The sequence below is a fragment of the Puma concolor genome, chromosome C1, assembly GCF_028749965.1.
Source record: "Puma concolor isolate L17-30 chromosome C1, mPumCon1.1.hap2, whole genome shotgun sequence".
Lineage (NCBI taxonomy): Eukaryota > Metazoa > Chordata > Mammalia > Carnivora > Felidae > Puma > Puma concolor.
Genome location: NC_141674.1, coordinates 10,049,980 through 10,076,175, shown reverse-complemented (window position 1 = coordinate 10,076,175; position 26,196 = coordinate 10,049,980). Strand labels below are relative to the sequence as shown.

At 45.8% G+C, this 26,196-nt stretch overlaps 1 protein-coding gene and 1 long non-coding RNA gene across 4 annotated transcripts in view; one reads left to right on the top strand and one right to left on the bottom strand.

Annotated features, from left to right (window-relative positions):
- Window positions 1–26,196, bottom strand: part of KAZN (kazrin, periplakin interacting protein) — a 1,132,657-nt gene that overhangs the window by 896,986 nt on the left and 209,475 nt on the right. The window lies entirely within an intron of this gene.
- Window positions 7,634–13,968, top strand: LOC147577792 (uncharacterized). The gene is made up of 2 exons (XR_015254484.1): window positions 7,634–8,108; window positions 13,784–13,968. It is a non-coding gene; the product is annotated as an uncharacterized LOC147577792 (long non-coding RNA).

The following is a 26,196-nucleotide window of genomic DNA, read 5'->3' as shown; positions in this document are numbered from 1 at the left end:
GGTGCAGGGAGAGAGCAAGAGAAAATCCCAAGCATGCTCTGCACTGTCAGGACGGAGCCTGACACGGGGCTCAGACTCACGACCCCGCGAGATCATGATCTGAGCCAAGATCAAGAGTCAGACGCTTAACCACCTGAGCCACCCAGGCGCCCCGAAAGGGGGGTCTTGATGGGAGAAAATGAAGCAGGCAAGAACAATCTTGGGCTAGTGGGAAATAACTGAGCGGCTACGACACAAATCGCTGGCTGTCCAGCAGCCAGCTGACCCTACGTGCTCCCAAGCTCCACTGGATCCAGGGGCCGAGTGAGGACCGCGGGGAGTGATGTCAGGGACCGGAGAAAGGATCTTCGATTCGGGAAATGCCAGCCCTCTCACCCGGGCAGCCGAAGAACCTGGGGAGAGAAATCAATGACGACAAGCCAGGCTGCCGTCTGCACCTCGGAGAACAGGTAGGGAGCGAGAATGAGGCAGGGAGGAAGAACGGGATGGTTGGGTGTATTATTGGAAAACTGGCGAAAAGCGATGCATTTTTCTTGCACCGATCCCGCGGATGCTGGCCAAGCGCCACGCATGGGCACTGGCTGCAACCCTCCCGTGTCAGGGCTGCTGGGGAAAACTCCTCGGCTTTTTTTTTTGTAATGTTTATTTTTTGAGAGAGAAAGCGAGTGGGACCAGGGCAGAGAGTGAGAGAGGAAGGGAGAGAGAGAGAATCCCAAGCAGGCTCCACGCTGTCAGAGCAGAGCCCAACACGGGGCTCAGTCTCACGCATCGTGAGCAATCGTGACGTGAGCCAAAATCAAGAGTCAGAGGCTTAACCAACTAAGCTACCCGGGCGCCCCCAAACTCCTCATCTTAAAATATGGCCCCCACACCTTCTGGTATCCCACGGAGCGGAGACTCACCTGACTTAACTCATGCCACCAAAAGGAAAACACCTCTCCAAGAATAACAGGCATCATCCGTCACCAAACCTTAGCGGTCATCAATTGAAAATCAGATTTACAGGGGCGCCTGGGTGGCGCAGTCGGTTGAGCGTCCGACTTCAGCCAGGTCACGATCTCGCGGTCCGTGAGTTCGAGCCCCGCGTCGGGCTCTGGGCTGATGGCTCGGAGCCTGGAGCCTGTTTCCGATTCTGTGTCTCCCTCTCTCTCTGCCCCTCCCCCGTTCATGCTCTGTCTCTCTCTGTCCCAAAAATAAATAAACGTTGAAAAAAAAATTTTAAAAATAAATAAATAAATAAATAAATAAATAAATAAATAAATAAATAAAAGAAAATCAGATTTACTCTCGAGATCGACCCCACTGGAGACTGGGGGTTTGGATGTGGAGAGAAGCGGCAAAATGATGCAGTCCTTGAAGGCAGGGAAGGAGGGGGGAGGGGTAGGCTGACACAAGGGATGGGATCATTCCAGAGGGACTACGCTAAGCAGCCGCATATGGACACAGACGAGTTTTCCTGGAGGCTGTTTGTTCTAAATATACAACAAGTTTTGGCCGAGCCCCTGCCGCCCGCCGCAGCTGTTAAATCTATTTTCTAGGGCCACCTGGGGATTGTGGACACAACATCCCTTTGTTTGCTCTGAAAACACCGCAAAGGAAAAGGGAGCTTGGTCAGAGTGGTGTTGGGTTTTGTCAGGTTTGGAGAATCCTTAGCAACTCTTCAGATTCCCAAAGGGGGAGAGTTTAGGTCTTTTTCTGCCTGGGCTGGTTTCCTTCATGGCAGGATGGAGAATTCAGTGTGAAGCATCCTCCTCCTAATTTTCCAATCATCTGTTGTTTTTCTCTCGAAAATGCCATGTGGCTGTGTCATAGTGCCTAAGACAATTTCAAGTATCTTGTGCCAAAAGATTGCTACAAGGATGGGGGAAAGGGTGAAGAAAGAGGTCATTTATTAGGTTGAAAATATCCTTCCCATCACCTCAAATCCAGCCCTGATGTCAATCTCTCCCAAGTGCATCGTCTGGCATTCCAGAAGGGACTCTTTCGCCAGAAGCAAAGTAGATGCTTGTCTCTTTGGCTGTATTCTATGCGGTCACTGTTGGATGGATGTTCCCAGGTAAAGCCATTCTTCAAAAACCAATAGGTTCCAGGCATAACGTCCAGGCAAGGTATGGGTAGGACTCAGAAACACAGAGTTCCCAGGGCAAACCTCAGTCATGTTTGGATCAGGAACCAGACAGCCAGAAGGAAAAGAACACTCCCACAAACATACCAAATCCCCTTCTACCCCAGGGCTTTTGCACATAGTCTCTTCTATATGGAATGTCTTCTCTTTGCCCAACGTTCCTCACGCTCCGACCCTTCGCCAAGGGGGAGCCTTCCCCAACCCTTCCCAGCCTCTACCCGCAGGTCAGGTTTGTTCCTTTTGTGATTCACACTCAAGAGACCCTCCTCCTTCTCTCAGATTGCTTCTCTTGGTTTGTAACTGTGTGCTCATTCATGTAACTGAATTATGTCCTTCTCTCTCTGCCAGGCTGACAGCTCCTGGATGCCAAGGGTCTGTGTCTCCTGCTTAGCACAGAACTTGCCACATTGTGGGTGCCTAAAAGCAAACTGGAACATAATGTATCCCCATGAGACACACAGGCACGATACTACAGGAGTTCAAACAAAAACCACCCTTTGCAGAAAAGGGAGATATTTAATTCATGTATCTAGTGATGCTCCGACTCAAACCACAAAGGACTGAGGGGGGACTTAACAAAAAATCCATGCAACTGCCAAAAAAAAAAAAGGATAAAATAAATACTTTTGGGAATAAGGGCAAAAAGAAAACTGAATTAGATAAATAGTAGAAGGACATTAGGAATAAAATGAAACCACTCAACAAACACAAAAATAGATGGCTCATTCCTTCAAGAAGGACAAAGAAATTGGTTACCTGCTCTGAAAAATGACAAATGGTATTAATTCCTGGAAACATCCACCAAATAGAATAGTCACAAGGTGAATATTAAGTGTTTAGGGGGGAAGAAACCTTTATAAAGGAGTGGAAATAACACTACATTCACAGTTGAGACATCTGGGGTTCAAGTTCTAGGATGGCCACAAAGTAGCAGCTTTCCTGGTTGTCATCCACGATTCTAGGGCTCCTACCCTGGAAGACTGTGATGGGGTCCCTTCCAGCTCTCCACTTCCGTCCTACAGTGATGGAAGTACAGGAAAACGTTCCTTACCACCTTTTCTAAACCAGATGGCAGGAAATTCTCCCCCTTCCCCCCGCCATCAACATATTTGCTTGTGTGTCAAATGCTCCTTGGGAAGGTTTTCAGAAGCAAAATGGATAACTGCCCAGCTAAGGCAAATAATTTCCCCTTAGGAGGAGAGAAGGTGTTTGCACAGCTCATGGGGGAGGAAGGGCCAAGAGCTGAGGACAGACCCATCCAGCTCCGGGAGGTGTACGGGATCCTATGGGAGGGGCAGCAGGACCACGGGGCCACGTGGCACAGAGGTGCTGAACTGGGTTCCACACCAGCTCCACAGTGGGGTCCCCCTTCCTTCCTTCACCAGCCCCTTCACGAGTTATACCCCAGCCAGTGTGGAGACAAGACAGAACCCACCTCCCTTGGCATAATGACCCCCCTCTCTCCTAAAATCCCGTCAACCCTACATAGGCACTCCTGGAAAACTCTACATTAATTAATAAGGTCATTTTTGTCCATTTTCCTGCAAAGTAGAGAGACTCCTCCTCCTACACTTGGGGAGCATTACTATGGAGAGATGATCTGTGTTAATAGACAGGCTATGGGAGCCCGCTTGGTAGAATAATGTGCCCCCAGACATGTCTACACCCTGATCCCAGGAACCTGTGAACATGTTAGGTTACATGGCAAAGGAGAACTAAAGTTGTAGGTGGATTTAAGGTTGCTAATCGGTAGGCCTTCCAGGAGGGAGATTACCCTGGATTGACCAGTGGGCCCAACATAACCAACAAGGGTGCTTAAAAGTGGAAAAGAGGCCAGAACAGGTGTCAGAGGGGAATGTGATTATGGAAGAGGAAGGGGGCCTCCAGGAGCTAGAAAAGGCAAAGAAACGGATGCTACCCACAGCCTACAGAAATGAGCTACTGATACTTGATTTTAGCCCAGTGAGACCTGGGTCTGACTTCTGACCCACAGACTGTAAGGTAATACATTTGTGTTCCTTAAATTGATGCATTTGTGGTAACTTGTTACAGCAGCTGTTACGAACTGAACTGAACCCCCTGGCCTCCAAAGTCATACACTTATGGTCATAACCCTCATGACCCAGAGACACAGTCTTTAAAGAGGCAGAATGAAGTCATTAGGGTGGACATGAATCCATAGGACCGATGTCCTCATAAGAGGAGACTGGGGAGATGCCTGGGTGGCTCAGTGAAGCGTCTGACTCTTGATTTTGGCTCAAGTCATGACCTTACGGATCGTGAGACTGAGCCCTGTGTCGGGCTCTACAATGAGTCTGGAACCTGCTTGAGATTCTCTCTCTCCCTCTTCCTCTGCCCCTCTCCCCTACTTGTGCTATCTCCCTCTCTCAATAAAGGAGGAGGAGGAGGAGGAGGAGGAGGAGAAGGAGGAGGAGGAGGAAGAAGAGGAGGAGGAGGAAGAAGAGGAGGAGGAGGGGGAGGGAGGAGAGACTGGGACAGGGACTCACGCAAAGACAAGACAAGACAAGACCACGCGCAGGCACAGGGAGAAGATGGCCGTGTGCCTGCCAAGGAGAGAGGCCTCAGAAGGAAGCTAACCCTGCTAACGTGTGTGTCTCAGACTTGTAGCCTCCAGAACGATGAGACAGTACATCTGGAAGGTTTGAGCTGCACAGTCTGTTACTCAGTTGTGGCAGCTCTCGCAAATTAACACAGCAGTCACACGCAGCCAATACACAGGGCTGCACGGACTTCACCTCAAAGGACCCCAGGGGCACCTGGGCGGAAGACCGTAATCACAGAGGAGGAGCCCAGTGATGTCCCCAGGCAGGGCAGCCAGGCTGAACCACAGAGGACGCCAGCAGTGATCTGCCAAACAAAAGGAAGGGGGACAGCTGCTCGGAGCGCAGATCACCCACTCCTTTCCCTGGCGCTCTCTCTGCCAGAGTTTAAGTCACTGAGCCTCCAGGATTCTCCTGAGAAGCACAGGGAGGCCTTGTGGGTGGGGAAATCTATTCCAGGCGCGGAGTGTGGCTTCCCCGGGACCCTGGATGTGGTGCGGTTCAAAGTTTGCTTTGGGTCTAGCTGGTCTTTCTCTCCTTGACTTATTTGTTGGAAGTCCCACGAAATAATATCCCACGGGTAGGACGCCAGGCCCTCGGTCACCGAAGTTGGTAAGAATTAAGTGCCATCCTTTTTTATCTGACGCTATTAAAAAATGAAGTACCTTCCTAGCTTGGGAGGTTTGTGGATTGCTGGGAGAGGGATCTCTCATTTGCGATGATTATTCATCAGGAGCGCTACCCTCTGGGCTGATTCAGCAGGGGCCGGGCTGACGTTTACCTTTGCCATATCGAGGAGAAAAGGTTTTGCTAAGCAAACGCAATGTGTAAACAGCATCGCAAGGAGCATATTTAACCTGCTTAAGAGAACAAACTGTCTTCAAGTAATTTAGCAGCGTTCATTTGCATCCCGACAGTTAATCTGCCTTTATAATTGGGTTTATTTATATATTAAAGGAGAGTCACCACAAGTTCTGCATAAAACTATTTTTTAAATTTTCTGATTAAACCGTTGGGTATAAGACAGACAATACCGATGCCAAGAAGAAACTAGAAATCACCCATGATACGGCCTCCTGGAAATAAATACTCTTCACACTTTCTCCCTCCTCCAATCCCTACTTGCCTCCCTACACCCCTCCCCTGCCTTTAACCGACTTTGCAGTCTGAGAAACCAGGATTCAGATCCTGCCTTCACCACATACTCGCCGTATCACGGTGAGCAGGCTTTCCATCTGCCGAAACGAGACTAAAAGCAGTATTTACTTTAGCTGCTGTCATTCAAAGAAATGACTGGGGCTCTCTTCCAGATGCAGTGCCTTGCACAACAGAGTGCACACTTCGGAAATGGTGGCACAGTGGTTCCCAGCTGTGCAGAAAGTCGTTAACGTGGCAGGCGTGACTGCTACTCTTTGAAAGGTCTGCTTACAAAGTTGGCCCTTGGCGGGCATCTGGGGGCTTGCGACTGGGGAGAATTCCAACATCTCCTACATAAGAGTGGCACTCGGTGCTTAAGCTGTTTGTACAAATAATGCGGTTCAGGCTGAACACCTGCTTTCCCTCTGGGAGTCTGGAGTCTGGGTACCTGCCAGGTAGGGGGTGTGGCCTCCATGAACAGTCCCCAGTAAAAACCCCCAGGCACCGGGTCTCTGAGTGTTCCTGGTTGACAGCGTTTCAGACGTGTTGTCACCACCCCCTGCCGTGTGGCTCCGCAGAGAGGGGGCCTCTTGGGAGCCTGTGCCCGGCTTCCCCAGACTGGGCACCATGCACCTTTCCTCCCTGCTGAGTTTGCTTTGGATCCTTTGGCCATAATAAGTCACGGCCGTGAGGACAACTGTACATGAGTTCTGCGAGTCCTTCTGGCAAACTGTCCCACCGAGGAGTACTCTTGGGGACCTCCCAATACACGACCGCATCTCCGGAGTTCGGCTGTGGATTCTAATCCACATATTGCCTCGGGTTCCTGGCAGGACTCAGGTGGCCACCTGGAGCAGGGGGTCTAAAGAGCCTTCAGTGAAAGGCTGTTACTAAGGCGTGAGCAGGGTCTAAGAAAAACAGTCGGGAGTGGCTCAGGACCCCGGGGCTGGCGGGGGCTAGTTGATAGCAAGTGGCGAAGTGGCAGGGGTCAGGAGCAGTGGCCATGATTCCCATTATTACGTTGACTATAGGTGTAGTTTTCATGTGATTATTTCCCCATTACTTTATGGCCATCCCCAAATAACATGCATGCTGGAAACAGGAAGAAGAATGAAGAAAAGGAAGAAAGGAAGGAAAGGAAGAAAGGAAGGAAAGGAAGGAAGGGAGGGAGGATCAACTCTCGGCTCTTTAAATATTGATTCTTCTCCTGTCCTTAGACAGGTGTTTCCTGACCTGTGTCCTAACACACAAGGGCATTCCTGAGGTTAAAGCACCGGCTGGCCAGCAAAGGGCCCTGACTTTCCTTATATTCATCACCTGATGTAAACTCACCACCTTTCTTGGAAGCGTTGTCATGAAGAGCCTACCCAATCAAATCCCAAGAAAGGCTGAGGCCTCCTCTCTCCCCCAAAGCTGAGCCCAGGCCCCAAACCCTGAACCTCAGTTAAAGATGGTAAATGCCCTCCATGGAGGGCTAACGGGCAGATGTGGTTTCTCCCCGGCCCTTGGAAGTCTCTGTGTGTGGCATGGCTACCCAGCACGCAATACTTTATAAACGCTGCTCGCCCCCCCCCCCCACAGCACCTGCAGGCATCCTCCAGAGGGAGGAGAAGCAGAAGGTATATACATGAGACTATAAATTGAAGTAAATCAAAGACAGGCCTTGGGTAATGAGGCAGCTGGGAGCCCCAGGGAGGCTCAGCAGTGTCCAGAATGCATGAGATGTTTGTTAAGAACTTAAAAGGTACAGTCTCCCAAGAGGGGAGGCCAAATGGCCCCAACCCTAGAGCAGTGAAGCAGAAGAAAATCAGGTAAAGGAGACATAAAGGGTAATACATCTGGGTAGCCCATGCTGGAGGGCATTTTGAAGGGAAGCCAGAGGGAAGCAGAAGCACGTGGAGAATACAGCCAGTTTCTCAAACTCCCTGGTTGCCCACAGCAACCCGTTTCCTTGCGGTCATGGTCATTTACATAATGTCGCAATTGTCACTGCTGTTTGCCTTCTATTGCAAAGGGAGGCCCAGCATCAAAGGAACCCACTATAATTGCGAGGGTTAATTCAACTCTCATTAACCACTGGCAAAATAAAACCCACTTAATCACCTACTTAACTTGAACATGGAGTAAAAAAGGCTGGTTTTGTTTGGAAGGAGGTTGCAAAGAGCATGTATCTTCCAGCTAGCCACACCCCACACCCTCGTAGCTACAGAGCGGACCGGGTCTGCACCTGTGGGTGCTAAGACGCCGTGCTATCCGAAGAGGCAAAGGGGACACAACAGCCTCAGGTAAGACGGCAGGGGTGGGATAGCTCTAGTCCTCTGCTGGCTGCGGGGCCTTGGGTAAGTGGACACCTTGGGTCTCCGTCTCCTTGTCTGTAGCGAGAATAAGAAGAAAATCCAACTTATAAAATTGGGGGAGGATCAAATGAGACAGTACCAATGCCTTGGCACGTTTCCATAAGTGCTGGTCGCCGTTATTTTTATTGTTGCGGCTGCTGCTGTCACCCTGATGCATGACCAGTCTTCTAAAGACAGTACTGTTGCGTCCAAGAGGATTGTCATCTGAGGAACTGATGTAACTGCTCTGCCTGAATTTACTAATGGCTTCAAACAGCTTAACTGAACTTTTCTGGATATTAATACAGACTGCTGGCCAAGATAAACACACCTGAGGGCCAGATTCAGCCAAATGACTGAATATGAGAGGCAGTGAGGCATCCCGTGATCCAGCTTCAAACAGAAAACAAATTGGATCCTCACTGGAAAAGGTTCCCTCTGGGTCAACACACACACACACACACACACACACACACACACACACACACACACACTAGTTTATAATGGGACCTGTTGCTTGCTTCTATCACTGTCTGCACAATATCAGTGTTTTTTTTTAACGTTTATTTATTTTTGAGACAGAGAGAGAGAGCATGAACGGGGGAGGGTCAGAGAGAGAGAGGGAGACACAGAATCTGAAACAGGCTCCAGGCTCTGAGCTGTCAGCACAGAGCCCGACGCGGGGCTCAAACTCACAGACCGCGAGATCATGACCTGAGCTGAAGTCGGCTGCTTAACCGACTGAGCCACCCAGGCGCCCCTGCACAATATCAGTGTTTTTCAGATAAGTAGAAATCCTTTGAATCAGAGAAATCAAATTTCCCTTCTGTCTCTTACCTTCATCATCCTACTATACAACTGTGATTTTCAAGTTCACCCTATGGTCCTAGATGGGCTACTGGAGCTCCAGCCATCACGCTAGCATTCCAGGCAGCAGGAAACAGGGAAAAGGGAAGCTGTGGCACTCAAGGGTCTCTTTACTTGGTGGTGGTATCTGCCCTAGGCTAGAAGGAGCCTGAGGCCAGTGTTATTTCTCACTTTGACAACTGAATTAGTCTAACTAGGTTCCCCCTCCAGTGTCTCTTTCCAGTCTACGCTCTTACAGCACTCGCTGCAGACTCCAGTCCATCTACACCCGCCTTCACAAAGGTCCCCCGACAGGAACCCTCTTCCCCTTCATCTCTAAAGGTTCTCTACAATGACAGTTTGCCTGATCATAAGTGATGAGGGGGCATATGGCAAGCTGACACCTGGCAAACCCCCTCTCCCCGCCAGGTGGGATATGTGTGACATTTCCTCAGGTGCTCCTGGCTGCCCAAGAACAAAGGAAAGCGGAAAACAAATGGTTAACTGATAGAATCACAGTCATGTGAGACCTGAGTCTTCATGAGTTTATAAATGTCTTGGTAAATGACAAGAAAAAGACAATCTTATCAATAGGCTGATCTCTAAAACCTATAGACTCAGTTTCCTGGAGCCCCAACACCACCAGCCCCTCCATAGTGATGTGGGCAACAAAGCCAAGAAGGAAATGGTAGCTAAGATTACATTTATGACCTGCAGCCTGTTGGCAAACACTTGAGGCAAATAGAATAGCAAAACCTTGGGCTGCGAGTAACTTGTTCAGTGAGTTGTCCACAAGATGAGCAAACATTTCTAATAAATTTTCGCTTGATAAAGGAATGATACCTTGCAATACAAGTAGTACGTGATGCTGAACGTCACACGATCACAACTGAGCCAAGGATCCTTCTCTCCCCCCCCCCACTGTGGGATTATGGGTAATCGTCTCCCATGCTCAGATGCTTGGTCTCAGGCCGTGGTGTTTGACAGAAATCAATGATTTTTCAGAACATTGGAAGGTGCCCACAACTCCCACTACTGTATTTCTTGTCACTTCCAAGCTCCTTTGGACAGTCCTCTGCTTTTCCCTACAAGAGTGAGCTTAGGAATGCTCTGCTTCATTCTAGGTCAGGCTGCCTGCGGATATAGACCCGTTCCTCTGCTGCCTTGTTGCCAGTTACATTAAATACAGCATATGACAAGAGTTTATTAACACTGCACTGTAGTCAACATCTGTGCGAGCGTATACGGTGGCCCCCATGCAGAGAAAGATTCCATTGAGCCAATAGATAACAGTGATTCCGTTAGTGAAAGTCGTCCTACACAATCACCCTCCTCTCTCTTGTCTCCCTCACACCATCTGTGAAGCTTTTCAAAGGCAAATGCAGGTTAATTTGTTTGTCTTTATATTTTGTATTTTCTTTATTATCTTGTATTATATTACAGTATTGTAATCATTTTTATATGAATTTTTGGGGGTTGTAGAATGAATCATCTGAGTTTCATTATTTCTTATGGGGAAATTCCCTTTGATATACAAGTGCTTTTGATTACAAGCATGTTTCCAGAACCAGTTATGCTTGCAAACCAAGGTTTTACTGCATAACATTTGTCCAGTAACTCACTACTCTTTTATTATTTTTATTAAAAAAAATTTTTCATGTCTATTTTTGAGAGACAGAGTGCGAGCAGGGAAGGGCACAGAGAGCAGGAGACACAGAATTTGAAGCAGGCTCTAGGCTCTGAGCTGTCAGCACAGAGCTCAGTGCTGCACTTGAATTCATGAGGCACGAGATCATGACCTGAGCGGAGGTCAGACACAACTGACTGAGCCACCCAGGCGCCCCTGTAACTCCTTACTGTCTTAATGCTAATGCCTTACCACAGGGAAAACAACCTTAGCTTGACAACAGCTAGGCCTCCAGTATCTTCTGAGTCCTCTGTAGCACATGAAAGTCCTTTTGGAAACCTCCCTTCGCCTTTCCGTCCCCAACTCCATAGTATATAACCAGTCATCCTCACAACTCCAGTGCAGCTCTTTCTGCCCATGGGTTCTGTCCCTGTGCCTTCATAAAATTACCTTTTTGCCCCAAAGATGTCTCAAGAATTCTTTCTTGGCCATCAGCTCCATACCCCCACCACTCCAAAACCTCATCAGTAGAAGTGTCACCTGAGACTTTTAGTAAAGACACAGATTCCTGCCGTAGACTACTGAATCTCAATCCCCATGACAGGAGCCTGGGAATCAGTGTTTCTAAAACCTCCAGGTGAGTTTCTGAGGTAGAGGGAGGTCATGTTCGCTACGTACCAGATTCCCTGTTTACAAATGCAGATGCACCTGCTTCCATTCCAGAAGGTCTGAGGTCATGTTTCGAACAAACTCCTCGGGCAATGGTGACGGCCTCCAGAACCTCCAGAACATATGACCTCGGCTCATATATTTCAGCTTAAATCCTACCTCCTTCTCAAAGTCTTCCCAGGTCACCTGGAGTTCACATGCCCTCCCCTATATTCTGAGGGCTGTTCTGAGAAATAACTTAAGAACACAAACCAGTGCCCACATGCAGCAAATGTTCAATAGATGTTAACTCTTCCGATTACTTGCATTGTCCTTTCCAAGCGAGTTAAGCACCTCTTCCTAACCATAGGTGGATCCTCCAGAGCACCCAGCCCACCGCTCAAGAATTGTACTCAAGAATTAGCTGTTGCATCAAATTAAGAAGGCAGTGTTTTCTGACACTTCCTTGTGCATCCAGAACAATGTTTATATTTATGCCGCTAACAGCAGGTCAAAGTTGCCTACTTCTCTCCTATTCCATTATTACAGGCTATTTCTGTGATGGCCAAACCTCATCCCCTTAAAAAAGTTATATGAATAATGTGTGGATTTATTATCATTATAAAGAACACCTGAACAACACAGATAAAGCGAAGTTTATCCTGAATTACTGTCTCCCCAACCCACTCTTCTCTACCAGAGATAACCACCACTACCACTGGATTGAGTCATGTAAAATCGCCAATATGACAGCATTTTTAGTGCATAAGATAATCTTACAGATTCACCTTAACAGATCGACGTGGGCCCTTTTAGAATGCTCTCCTATGCACCTGAGGTGTGGCAGTTTCAAAACATGGCTCTAAATTCTTTGGATACTCTTGCCATGAACAGGTCAGGTGTCTGTGTCCCGGGTGGATTTGCACGGCTTAGATGATAAAGTGTGTGTGACTTCTGCTGTGTAACTTTCAAGACTAGGTCACAAGGGACCGTGAGGCTTCTGTTTGTTAGCTGGAACACTCACCCTTGGAACCCTAAAGCCACCATGTAACTAGGTGAGGCCGCCATGTTGCGAGGAACCCAAACCCACGTGAATAAGCTATGGGTCAGAATATGCCACCCCAGAATATGCCACTTTGAAGACAACTGCGAAACAACAGGCGCACACACACACACACACACAGACACGCACACACACACTCACACACATGCTCTCAGCTTTCCCCTCCATTTGCAAAAACAACAGGCTGAGACTCTTAATCCCCAAAGACAACTCTAACATTACTGAAATAGCCCTTATCTTTCACTACTTTCCCCCCACATATTTACCTACCCCCAGTCTGCCACCCCTGAGAGCCTAAAAACTTTTTTCCTTCATCTTGTCACTGCTCTAATGTACTGTCTTACATTAAGATGCTCTGTAAGTCCCAAGCTCATCTAACTGTCCCTTTGAATTACTAATCGCTGAGTTTCTCCCATGTGTATGCTCACTGCATGTGTTCCTTTGTTTTTCTCCCCTTAACCTGTGTTTTGTAAGTTGAGTCTGCAGGGCCCTCAGCCAATGAACCTAGGAGGGTAGAGGGAAAAGAGCTTTTCCTCCCCTGCAAGGCCATGTGTACATGCTTCAGCCCCTTCAGATGGGCTCCAGCCCACTGAAACCCAGCCTGTGAGCTATTCTCAGAGCCCAGGAGCCAAATATGTGAATGAAGATGCTTCCAGATGACCCCAGCCTCCAGCCACTGAATCCACCACAGCCTTGCAAGACTTCTTTTTTTCAAAAATTTTTTCAACGTTTTTATTTATTTTTGGGACAGAGAGAGACAGAGCATGAACAGTGGAGGGGCAGAGAGAGAGGGAGACACAGAATCGGAAACAGGCTCCAGGCTCCGAGCCATCAGCCCAGAGCCTGACGCGGGGCTCGAGCTCACGGAGCGCGAGATCGTGACCTGGCTGAAGTCGGACGCTTAACCGACTGCGCCACCCAGGCGCCCTGCAAGACTTCTGACCTGAAGCCCCAGATACTGTAAAGCAGAAGCAATCAGTCTAGACTCTTGATCTGTAGACTCCGTGAGCATAATAAAATGGGATTTTCATAGGCCACAATGTTTTAGACGCTTTGCTATACAGCTATTAGATAACTCAGATAGTAGGAGAGCACCCCTTGAGCATATAACTTATAGAAATTAAACTATGCAGGCTCAGAAAGGAAAAGTAATTTTAAAAGATCCTATTTATATAGAGTAGGCGAGGGCACCTGGGTGGCTCAGTCAGTTAAGCGTCCGACTTCGGCTCAGGTCACAATCTCGCGGTTTGTGAGTTCGAGCCCCGCGTCGGGCTCGGTGCTGACGGCTCAGAGCCTGGAGCCCGCTGTCCTGACCTAAATCATCTGTCCTGACCTAAATGTGTTGATGTTCCTGCTGGGAAATGCTGTTTGGTCTCAGCTTTGGAGAGCCTGTCATGGTGTGAGCATCTTAAAGATACAAATTAATTTTTGCTTGAACAGTGTGGCCCCGCGACGGAAGCAAGCTGCCATCCTCAGCTCGGGTGAAACCGCCCCAAGAAATAGTAATCTTCTCCAACATGATGGGAAACAATACTGAGCTGCATCTGACTCAGTAAAGAGGAACTGTCTGCCTCCAAAGTAGCCCCTTCCCAAGGGATTTCAGAAATAAATTTCGCCTGCATCCAATTGTCACCCGGCTCACTGACTTGTCTAGAACCTCGTGCCCATGTGACATTCGGTTCTACTAGAAGAAAATATTTTTTTTTTTTTTTTTAACATTTTATTTATTTTTGGGACAGAGAGAGACAGAGCATGAACGGGGGAGGGGCAGAGAGAGAGGGAGACACAGAATCGGAAACAGGCTCCAGGCTCTGAGCCATCAGCCCAGAGCCCGACGCGGGGCTCGAACTCACGGAGCGCGAGATCGTGACCTGGCTGAAGTCGGACGCTCAACCGACTGCGCCACCCAGGCGCCCCTAGAAGAAAATATTAAGATCCCATAAATACAAATACACAGAAATGTCTAGGTTTTGTGGGCTTTGCTCTTAAACTATAAATGGTACGGACTAGTCATATGATTTCTCAATGTTCTTATAATCCAACAGTACGTTCTGGAAAATTTGTTACTACGTCGGTGTATAAGGATCTATTGGGGTTTTTTAAACCTCTGAAACATAGTCTACTGTATTGGGTACCCTGTAGTTAATGTAAACATTTACATATTGCTAGACATTTAGTTATCACTTTCCCCTCTCCTAGTTTTTTTACAATTACAAGCAATACATCAGACAAAATCCTTGTCCTCGAATTTTTGACTCACCTGGATGCAACACGTCCTCAGGACAGGTACCCAGGTGGGGGATTGGCAGGATGGCTATTTGCAATCTTAATACAGTCTACCAAACTGCCCTACAAAACAGTTCAACTGATTTCCACTTTCACCAACAGTGTTTCAGGATGTCCCAATTGTCTCTGGATTTTTCCCAGGCAGTTATTCAAAGGTCTCAGGAAGAAAGGACAGGGCAGTTTCTTTGTCTGTCCTATCAGGCAGAGAGGGAAAGAATTAGTTGCAATGAATTGAATTCAGAAGCATTTAGTGTCTCCTAGGAAGGAAGCACATTGCTGGAGGGGTCTCTAAGAGAGATAGCACAGAGCCTACACGTGAAGGGTTCACAGTCTCTTCCACCCACAGATTTCAGACTTCTGGCATTAGAACAGGAATAGGCCAACAGACACATGAAAAGATGCTCCACGTCACTCCTCATCAGGGAACTACAAATCAGAGCCACACTGAGATACCACCTCATGCCGGTCAGAGTGGCTAAAATGAACAAATCAGGAGACGACAGATGCTGGTGAGGATGTGGAGAAATGGGAACCCTCTTGCACTGTTGGTGGGAATGCAAACCGGTGAAGCCGCTCTGGAAAACAGTGTGGAGGTTCCTCAAAAAATTAAAAATAGAACTACCTTATGACCCAGTAATAGCACTGCTAGGAATTTACCCAAGGGGTATAGGAGTGCTGACACATAGGGGCACTTGTACCCCAATGTTTACAGCAGCACTTTCAACAATAGCCAAATTATGGAAAGAGCCTAAATGTCCATCAACTGACGAATGGATAAAGAAGATGTGGTTTACATACACGATGGAATACTACGTGGCAATGAGAAAGAATGAAAACATGCCATTTGCAGCAACATGGCTGGAACTGGAAGGTACTACGCTGAGTGAAATAAGTCAGTCAGAGAAAGACAGATACCATACGTTTTCACTCATATGTGGCTCTTGAGAAACTTAACAGAAGACCATGGGGGAGGGGAAGGGGAAGGAAAAAAAGGTTACACACAGAGAGGGAGGGAGGCAAACCATAAGGGACTCTTGAATACAGAGAACAAACCGAGGGCGGATGGGGGGTGGGGGAGAGGGGAAAGTGGCGGATGGGGAGGGAGGAGGGTGCTTGTTGGGATGAGTACTGGGTGTTGTATGGAAACCAATCTGACAATAAATTGTATTAAGAAGAAGAAGAAGAAGAAGAAGAAGAAGAAGAAGAAGAAGAGGAGGAGGAGGAGGAGGGGGAGGGGGAGGAGGAGGGGGAGGAGGAGGAGGAGGAGGGGGAGGAGGAGGGGGAGGGGGAGGGGGAGGAGGAGGGGGAGGAGGAGGGGGAGGAGGAGGGGGAGGAGGAGGGGGAGGAGGAGGGGGAGGAGGGGGAGGAAGAGGCCAATGCAGAAGTTCTTGGTTCAGCACTGAAGAGGGGAAGTTGTCATGAGTCCGTTCGGCCATGAAGCCTTCCTAAAGGAGGTGGCCCTGAAATGCATTTGAAAGATGGGAGGGATCTGGCCACTTGAAGAGAATTCTGAATGGGATGGGGACACAGGAACACGTGGCAAAGGAGACGATGCAGAAGTGGGTCAGAGGGAGATGGCACGTGGAGACGCACACGGCACAGCGGGCGGGGGTGGGGGGGCAGGTGCCGTCATGGTTTCCATCCTGCTGGCAGAGGGTGAGAAGGCAAGAAAAGGGAGCACAGGGCCAGTCTGAAAGGCAGGCGAGTTCTTGCACATCAAAGAACACGCGTAGCCAACACCAAATTACAAAACGTAACTAGTTGAGAGAGATACCTGAAATAGATTATCCCATAAATTGCATCTTCATTGATTTTAATAGCACAGAAAAATGAATTTGACAAAGTACATTACACAACACTTAACTTGTAAATCGATGCAAAAACTGTACAAATGTGTTGGACAACTACTCAACCAGGAGATACAAAGTTAAGGGAGAAAACAGGGGAATAGGACAAGAATCGTGTTTTCAGTACGAGTAGGTGGTTATACTGTTATATATCCTTTTTTTTTATGTTTATTTATTTTTGAGACAGCGCATGAGCAGGGGAGAGGCAGAGACAGGGAGACACAGAATCCAAAGCAGGCAACAGGCTCTCAGCTGTCAGTGCAGGGCCTGAGGCGGGGCTCGAACCCATAAACCGTGAGATCATGACCTGAGCTGAAGTCGGACGCTCTGCCGACTGAGCCATCCAGGCGACCCTGTTATAAATCCTTTTTAAAAATACGCAGCACCTGAGTAGCTCAGTTGGGTAAGCACCTGACTCTTGATTTCAGCTGAGGTTATGCTCTCACAGTTTGTGAAATCGAGGCCCGTGTCAGGCTCCGTGCTAACAGTGTAGGGTCTGCTTGGGATTCTCTCTCCCTTTCTCTCTGCCCTTCCCCAGCTTTCTCTCCCTCTTTGTCAAAATAAACTTAAATAAAATAAAATACGTGTATACTTACATATGTGTGTATATATTTATGTGTGTGTGTGTGTGTGTGTGTGTGTGTACAAATTTACCATAAAGTTAAGGAAAAATTAAACTATTACAAGAATTAACTACTACTGTTTTAAAAGCCACTTAACAGAAGCACCTGAGTGGTTCAGTGGGTTAAGTGTCTGACTCTTGGTTTCAGCTCAAGTCATGATCTCACAGTTCATGAAGTCAAGCCCTGAGTCAGGTTTTACGCTGATGGTGCAGAGCCTGCTTGGGGTTCTCTCTCCATCTGCCCCTCCCCTGTTCATGTTCCCTCTCTCTATCTCAAAATAAAATAAACTTAAAAGAAATAAAAAAATAAAAACTACCTAAAAGCCATTATTATAAATGATAATGATGGTAACCATAGTAACAATAATCATTACAAAAAAATATAGTATGTTTCCACGACTCTTTTAAAATATTTTGACATTGTCAGTGTAAGCTTTCACAATAGCCCAGCAAGGTAAAGCAGGGAAAAAATTATAATTTTTTTGATCACCGAAGTAACAAACAAAGCAATATTAATTAGAGGAGTTTCCACCTGGAGCCTAGATAGTCCTCCAAGTTCCACAGGGAAGAAGCAGGGATTATTTTAGCATTTTTTAATTTGCATGTTAATGTGTATGTATGACCATGTGCATTTTTCAGAGGAGGGGGTTTATGGATTCTCTAATGAATCCATAACACCTCAAAAGTTAAAAACTGCTGACACAGAAAAATAGCTATGAGTTTGACATTAGCAAAATGTTGACATTAACAAAATGTTTTGACATTTTTAAAAATGTTATAGTAGATTATATAATAATTGATGTCTTTTACCTGTAGCTATATAGATATATGCAAATAAACTAATAGACATGACTTGTACTCTTGGCTATGATGGAGTACCCAAGGCAAAATTTATCTCCCTCCCTGGTGACTAAAAACTGAATAAATATGTGAATGTATATTAATGGTTTTCAGACACTGGACAACAAACAGCACAGGAAAATTACCTCAAAAGAAGAGAAATGGGGGCACCTTGGTGGCTCAGTCACTGGAGCGTCTAAATCTTGGTTTTGGCTTAGGTCATGATCCCAGGGTTGTAGGATCGAGTCCTACACCAGGCTCCATGTTGAGAGTGAACCCTGCTTAAGATTCTCCCTTTCTCTCTCTCTCTCTCTCTCTCTCTCTCTCTCTCTCTCTCATTCTCTCTTCCTCTGTCCCTCTCCCCCACTTTCTCACTCGCTCTCTCTCTCTCAAATAAAAAAAAGAGAGAGACACACACACGCAAACAAAGCAGGTGCCACAATTTATTTAGCTTCCTTCCTGGAGAGAGTTTCCAGACCAGAGTCCACTGGGAGGGAACCAAAAGGGCCTAGTGGTCCTACTGAGTTGAAGAAACAGAGTGGTCCTCCTTGGGGAGGTCAAGGTACCCGGGATTTGCATCACAAAATACGAAAGATGAGGGACCTATAGAGGCACAGAGCTCTAAAAATTTGTAGAGGGGTCCCTCAAATCTTTGGCTGATTCTCAACCTGTGCACATTTGGGAAGAAACTACTTGAGGCCAGGAAAGAAGGGTAGATAAAGAGTAGATTGTTCTTATACAGAGCTGAGAATAATTCATGTTTCCATAAGCCAGTGTGGAAACATGGGGCAGTAGACAGAATTCTTGACTAGGTGTTGCCTTAGCAATAGGGGCAAATTAGCCCTCAATTAAAGGTTGCTTGGGATCAACCCTAACTTAGGTTAAAAGCCAATCTAGCATTCCTGGATAGCTCAATTGGTTAAGCATCAGACTCTTGATTTTGGCTCAGGTTATGATCTCACGGCTGTGAGATCGAGCCCCATGTCAGGCTCTGTGCTGAGCATGGAGCCTGCTTAAGATTCTCCCTCTCTCGGGGCGCCTGGGTGGCGCAGTCGGTTAAGCGTCCGACTTCAGCCAGGTCACGATCTCGCGGTCCGGGAGTTCGAGCCCCGCGTCAGGCTCTGGGCTGATGGCTCAGAGCCTGGAGCCTGTTTCCGATTCTGTGTCTCCCTCTCTCTCTGCCCCTCCCCCGTTCGTGCTCTGTCTCTCTCTGTCCCAAAAATAAATAAACGTTGAAAAAAAAAAATTTAAAAAAAAAGATTCTCCCTCTCTCTTTTCCCCTCTTCCCCAACTTACTATCTCTCTCAAAAAAAATCCAATATCAAAAGAATCAAACTGATTTCAGTAACTTGAATGTGTTCCAAGACAATACCCAACAAAAATGAAGGAACTGCAATCAATATAGAATACAAGAATCTAGCACTCAACAATGTAATATTCACAACATCAGAATCCAATAAGAAAATTTTGAGGAATAAAAACAAATTGGGAAATAACTACCCACAACAGAAGAAAACTCAATCTAAACAGATCCAGAAATGACAGAGATGATGGAATAAACAGACACAATAAAATTGCTACTATAAATATATTCCATATGTCCTAAAAAGGCAGATGAAAACATGAGAAATGTAAACTATAAAAACAGATTAAACTTCTAGAGATGAAAAATACAGTATCAGAGATGAAAAATATACTACATAGGATTAATAGCAGATTAGACACTGCAGAAGAAAAGATTAGTGAACTTGAAAACACAGCAATAGAAACTGTCCAAAATGAAACAACATTGACAAAACAATGGACAGTGCTTCAGTGAGTTGTCAGACAATATATAGTGGCCTGTCATACATGCAACTGGAGTCCCAGAAAAGGAGTGGTAAATCTTTAAAGAAATAATGGCCATTTTGTTCATTTATGTTTTTTTAAATTTTTTAATGTTTATTTATTTTAGAGACAGAGAGCACAAGCAGGGGAGGGGCAGAGAGAGAAGGAGACACATTATCTGAAACAGGCTCCAGGCTCTGAGCTGTCAGCACAGAGCCTGACACGGGGCTCGAACTCACGAACTGTGAGATCATGACCTGAGCCAAAGTCGGACGCTTAACCAACTGAGCTACCCAGGCGCCCCTTTTTTGTTCATTTCTGATGAAAACTATAAATCCACAGATCCAAGTAGCTCAACCAACTGCATATCAAGAAATACATGAATAACAACACACCAAAGCACATAATATCAAAATTACAGAAAACTAGTGAACAAGACAAAACGTCAAACTAGCCAGAGAAAAAAGACACATGTATAGAGGACCAAAGATAACAATGCAACAAAATTCTTATCATAAACTATGCAAGCTAAAAGATCATGTGGTGATAACTTTAAAATACAAAGAAAAAATACCTCTAAGCTAAGAATTCCAGAGAAAAACCAAAATATTTTTATAAACATAATAGTGGAAAAGTTTTCTTTTTTCTTTCAAAAAACTAAATGCTGAGAGAATCTGTCACCACTATAGCAGCATAATGAGAAGTATTTAGAAAATATTTCAGCCAGAAAGTAAATAAGACTAGATGGAAATTTGGATCTACACAAAGAATAAAGAGCATCAGAAGCAGTAAATATGAAGGTAAATATAGAAAGCATTTTTCTCACTTCTATAAATCTTTTTAAAAGATAATCATTTAGGGGCGCCTGGGTGGCTCAGTTGGTTGAGCGTCTGACTTTGGCTTGGGTCATGATCTCGCAGTTCATGAGTTCGAGTCTCGCGTCAGGCTCTGCTGACAGCTCAGAGCCTGCAGCCTGCTTCAGATTCTGTGTCTCCCTCTCTCTATGCCCTTCTCCCGCTCGTGCTCTGTGTCTCTCTGTCTCTCTCTCTCTCTCAAAAATAAATAAATATTTTAAATTTTTCAAAAAAAGATAATCATTTAAAGCATAAATAACAATAATGTGTTGTGAGGTTTAGACCACATGTAAAGTAAAGTGAATGATAAAAATAGCACAAATCATAGATGGGAAGAAATGCAAATATATTGCTGCAAAGTTCTTACGTCTTTATATTATTGAAAAGGACACCATGATAAATTGAAGGTACATATTATAATCCTTAAGGTCACAATTCTAATGCTTTTTTACTACATTATTTTTATACATTACAGGACAATAATGAATAGCTAAGAAGTTAAAATGAAGATAGAGTTGAACCATATAGAAATAATCCAAAAGAAATTAGGAAAAAAATGTAAAATGAATGAAGGTTAGCTATGAGTAGCAAGATGGTATATTTAAATACAACCATATCAGTATTTACATTAACTAAAATTGTTCTAGCCACCACAATTAAGAGACAGAGATCGTCAAGCTGGCTAAAAGAGGAAGACCCAACTATATTCTAACAACTAAAAATCACATTTTAAAGACAGAAAGATGAAAAGTAAAAGGGTAGAAAATGATATAGCATGCAAGCACTAATCAAAAGAAAGCTGGACTGGTGATATTAATCTCCAAGTCAGTTTCAGGACAAGGAATACTACCATGGGTAAAGACGGACATTTCATAATAATAAAGGGGCCACTTCACCATGAGGACAAAAAGATACTAGATGGTATAGACCTAATAACAGAACATCAAAGTAGATGGAGCAGTAAATGGTGGAACTAAAAGAAATGAATCCCAAGTTATAGTTAGAGACTCCAACATCCTTCTTTCAATAACTGATACAAAAGGCATACAAATAATCAGTAAGGGTGAAAAACATGAACAACACTCTCAACCAACTTACTGTAAATGGCATTTACAGATCATTCCACCCAATAATGGCAGGATACAAACTTTTGTGTATGCGTGTGTATGTTTGTGTGTGTGTGTGTGTGTGTGTGTATAATAAATAAACCTATGTTTCTATCTATCTACCTAGATATCTATATCCAGATAGATATCTAGGTAGATAGATAGAAACATAGGTTTATTTATTTTTTTGAGAGACAGAGAGAGAGAGCATACCATGCAGGCTCTATGCTGTCAGTGCAGAGCCCGATGTAGGGCTAAAACTCATGAATGGTGAGATCATGACCTGCGCCAAAATCAAGAGTTAGATGCTCAACTGGCTGAGCCACCCAGGCACCCAGGATACAAATTCTTTCAAGTGTGCAGCAAATATTTGCCAAGATAGACCATATTCAGGACTATAACACAGCCTAAAAACCTAAAAATGATGCCGGTAAAGAAATGAAAAAGCAAGTCACAGACTGGGAGAAAACATTTGTAAAACATATTTCAAAGGATTTGTATCCAAAATATATGAAGACCCCTTAAAATTCAATTACATGGAGTTACAAATAAAAAATTAAAAATGGTCAAAAGATTTGAACAGACACTTCACCAAAGGATATATAAGATAGCAAACAAGCATATAAAAATATTCTCAATGTCGACAATCATTAGGAAAATACATATTAAAACCACTAAGAGAAATCACTTCAGATTCTATAGAATGGCCATAATTTAAAAGTATTAAAGAAGACATGAACAAAACTGAAATCCTTATATGTTGCTGAGGGAAAATGCAAAGCGCCACAGCCATTTGGAAAATAAGTTGGTAGTTTCTTATAAAGTTATGCACACATTTACCCTATGAGCCCCTAATCCTACCCCTACATACTCATTTAAGAGAAATGAAATTCCACATAAAGATCTGTATGTGGATATCAGCAGTGGCTTTATTCATAATTGCCTAAAACTGGAAAGAATCCCTATGTCCATCAGTTGCAAATTGTTATATAACCGTACAATGGAATGTTACTCAGCAACAAAAAGGAAGAGCTGCTGGTACAAATAACACAGTCATTGTACCGAGTGAAAGAAGTGAGACATAAAAGCTTTCGTCCAGAGTAATTTCAATTACATAAAATTCTAGAACAGGCAAAACCCTGGTGATGGAAAGCAGGTCAGTTGTTGTCAGTGATCAGGGAGTCATGAGAGGGACTGAGTGTAAAGGAGCACGAGAAAACTCTTTGGGGTGATGGGATGTTCTAGATCACAAGGGTGGTGGTGGTTACAAGACTATAAACATTGCCAAAACTCATTGAATTGTACCTGAGCACTGATTAATTTATTGTATGCTAATTATATCTCCAAGAAAAATGACAAAAAATATGCTAAAAAAAAAACCCATAGTCTAATTTGCTAAGAATTACTTAATTACAGTGAGAGCAAAATAATATAGCTGTAGTTCCCAGAGATGAATGGATTTGTTCTAACATGAGGGGAAACTCCAGGGCATTCAGTGTGACTTTTTGCAAGAGGAAAGGACAGTGTAGTCGGAGTACTGGAAATCATTAAATGGAGGAACCCAAGAATCATCTCAGAGGCTCTAGAAAACCTCTCTTTTCTTATCGGGATCAAATTTACTTGTTCCCTGATAGCCAATCCCTCCGTGTGCTGCCACAGAGCTGGTGATGACTGCTCTTGTTTCATGATGTGTTCAGCACCCCAAGGATGAGTGTAACACATGCATAGGAGCACATAGTGGGCCAGGAGATTTGGGGAGGCAGTCTTTCATCATATAGGGTCAGATTGAATGTGCCAAATATCTACCATCTGCCTAGCACAACACGTGGGGGTCCAAACTGTACTCCTATCTTCTGCCCACAACCTGGCCTTCTGGAGTTCCTCCCCCTCAATGCCCCCCCCCATTCAAGGGCACAAGCTAAGAAACCAGAGGGTCCCTCCTGACCCCCTCCCTTTCCATACCAACCCCCTGACCTGGTCTTCTTGATTTTTCCTTCTGACCATTCTCTGACTTGCCCACTTCTGTCTATCCTGCCACATAGCTCCTGTCTGACTCACCATCATCTCGTTCCCTGACGTGACCCTCTCAGGGGTCTCCTGCCTCCATGATTGCCTTCCATGCCTTCTCACTGAAGCCAGATGGGTCTTTAAAAATGTAAATTGCTTGATTAGTGTCTGTCTGCTTCCAACTGGATCACAGAACAGACCTTATCTGTTTGGCTCACAGGTCCTAGGACAATGCCTGACACACAATGAATGATTAATAAATACTGACTAAGTGGAAGGAAGTGTGGAAAACTTGCATGATTTCATGAAGCTATGGAAAAAGAAGGAACAGTGCTGAAAACATTTGGGCCAACGTCAGTCTTAGCAATGCTATTGGTCGGTGGTCCAATGTACAATTGCCATTTCAATCACACTGGGCTCAAGGGAAGGTCTTAGAAGCTAATGACCAATACACGTATTGATACATGCACAGATTCCCAGGAAAGGGCAGAGATGGCTCCTATAAACTTCCTAAGGTGCTCAGATACCCCATTCCCCAAGACAAATGGATAGAAAAGCTCTTACTATTACCAGCTCCCAATTCCAGACCCACTAACTCTAAGCCAGGCTCTGTGCTAGGCAGTGACACGAATCATTTCGTCTTCAAAGCTGTTCTATCAGATGTCGTTCATCATCCCACTTTTTTAAACTTTTTTTTTAACATTTATTTATTTTTGAGAGGGAGAGACAGAGCGTGAGCGGGGGAGGGGCAGAGAGAAAGGGAGACAGAATCCGAAGCAGGCTCCGGGCTCTGAGCTGTCAGCACAGAGCCCAACACGGGGCTCGAACCCACGGACTGGGAGATCATGACCTGAACCGAAGTCGGCCTATTAACTGACTGAGCCACCCAGGGACCCCAATTCATCATCCCATTTTTTAGAAGAGACAACCAAGGCTCACAGACATTAGTAAACTTGTCAAAGACATACAGCTGGCAAGTAACAAGAACACACTCACTTCATTTCTAAAGTACACTGCTTTCCGCATTTGTTTTTTTGTTTTTTTTTTAATTTTTTTTTTAACGTTTATTTATTTTTTTGGGACAGAGAGAGACAGAGCATGAACGGGGGAGGGGCAGAGAGAGAGGGAGACACAGAATCGGAAACAGGCTCCAGGCTCTGAGCCATCAGCCCAGAGCCCGACGCGGGGCTCGAACTCACGGACCGCGAGATCGTGACCTGGCTGAAGTCGGACGCTTAACCGACTGCGCCACCCAGGCGCCCCTCCGCATTTGTTTTATAGTAAAATGTATTCTATCCCATCCATCAAGGTTATTTATAGCCACAGAGTCACATCAAATTGATATGAGAAAATGCTATGTGCACAGAAGGACTGAGACTAAGCCGTGGGTGTCTGGCCAGCTTAGGAGCAGTAAGGGGGACACAGAAGGGTGAGGGTGATTAGCCTGGACCTCCCGTGTCTGGAGAGGGGCAGGGAAACCTCAGGATGGCCAGGGAAAGAGAAGCGGCACACTTAGGATGGGCGAGCTGAGGTGTATGGGGGGGGTTGGCAAAAACACACATCACCTGCCTCCCCAGGCGGCTCGGGGTTAGCCTGAAGATCAAGTTACTGGCCACCAGTTGCAATCCTGTCATCACCCTTTGGGCAGAGCTTCCTTTCAGCACACGCCTAGAGTACACCCCCCATCGAGTCCACAGGATGCAGTCAAGGGTTGGCGTGGGTCTCAGGACAGGTGTGCAGGAGGGCGCTCTGGGAAATCTACCCCAGGCCTGGCCCTTCTCATAGGACAACAAGGAGGGGTGTTCACACTCATCTCCCCACAGCCAGCACCTCCTGATGCCCACCTCCTCCCCGCTGCTGGACTGCCACGGGGCAATGCCCGTGTTCTCCTCCTTCAGGACCACGCCGGGTAAGAAGTGAGAGGGAAAGTCAGCACATCTCCGAAAGGTAGACGCGGATTCTCCACACGCCTCCAGTATCAGCTCAGTATATAAAGCTCACTTCTCACAAGACCACAGCTCACTCGCTGAGGAGAAGACAGAGGAGTTGGCATCATCGGCAATGGTGTTTTCCCACACCAAGGGATAAACACATGGAACGCTTGGAGTCTAGGCAGCCCAATCAGAGAGATGCTGGGTGAAGGGACAGAGTATGTGTGTGCGTGTGACGTCAAGGGGAGCTTGTGTCTCAGGGATCATTTAAAGCAGGGTGGGGGGCGCCTGGGTGGCGCAGTCGGTTAAGCGTCCGACTTCAGCCAGGTCACGATCTCGCGGTCCGTGAGTTCGAGCCCCGCGTCGGGCTCTGGGCTGATGGCTCAGAGCCTGGAGCCTGTTTCTGATTCTGTGTCTCCCTCTCTCTCTGCCCCTCCCCCGTTCATGCTCTGTCTCTCTCTGTCCCAAAAATAAATAAATGTTGAAAAAAAAATTTTTTTAAAGCAGGGTGGGCCATAGACAGTAAGTAAATG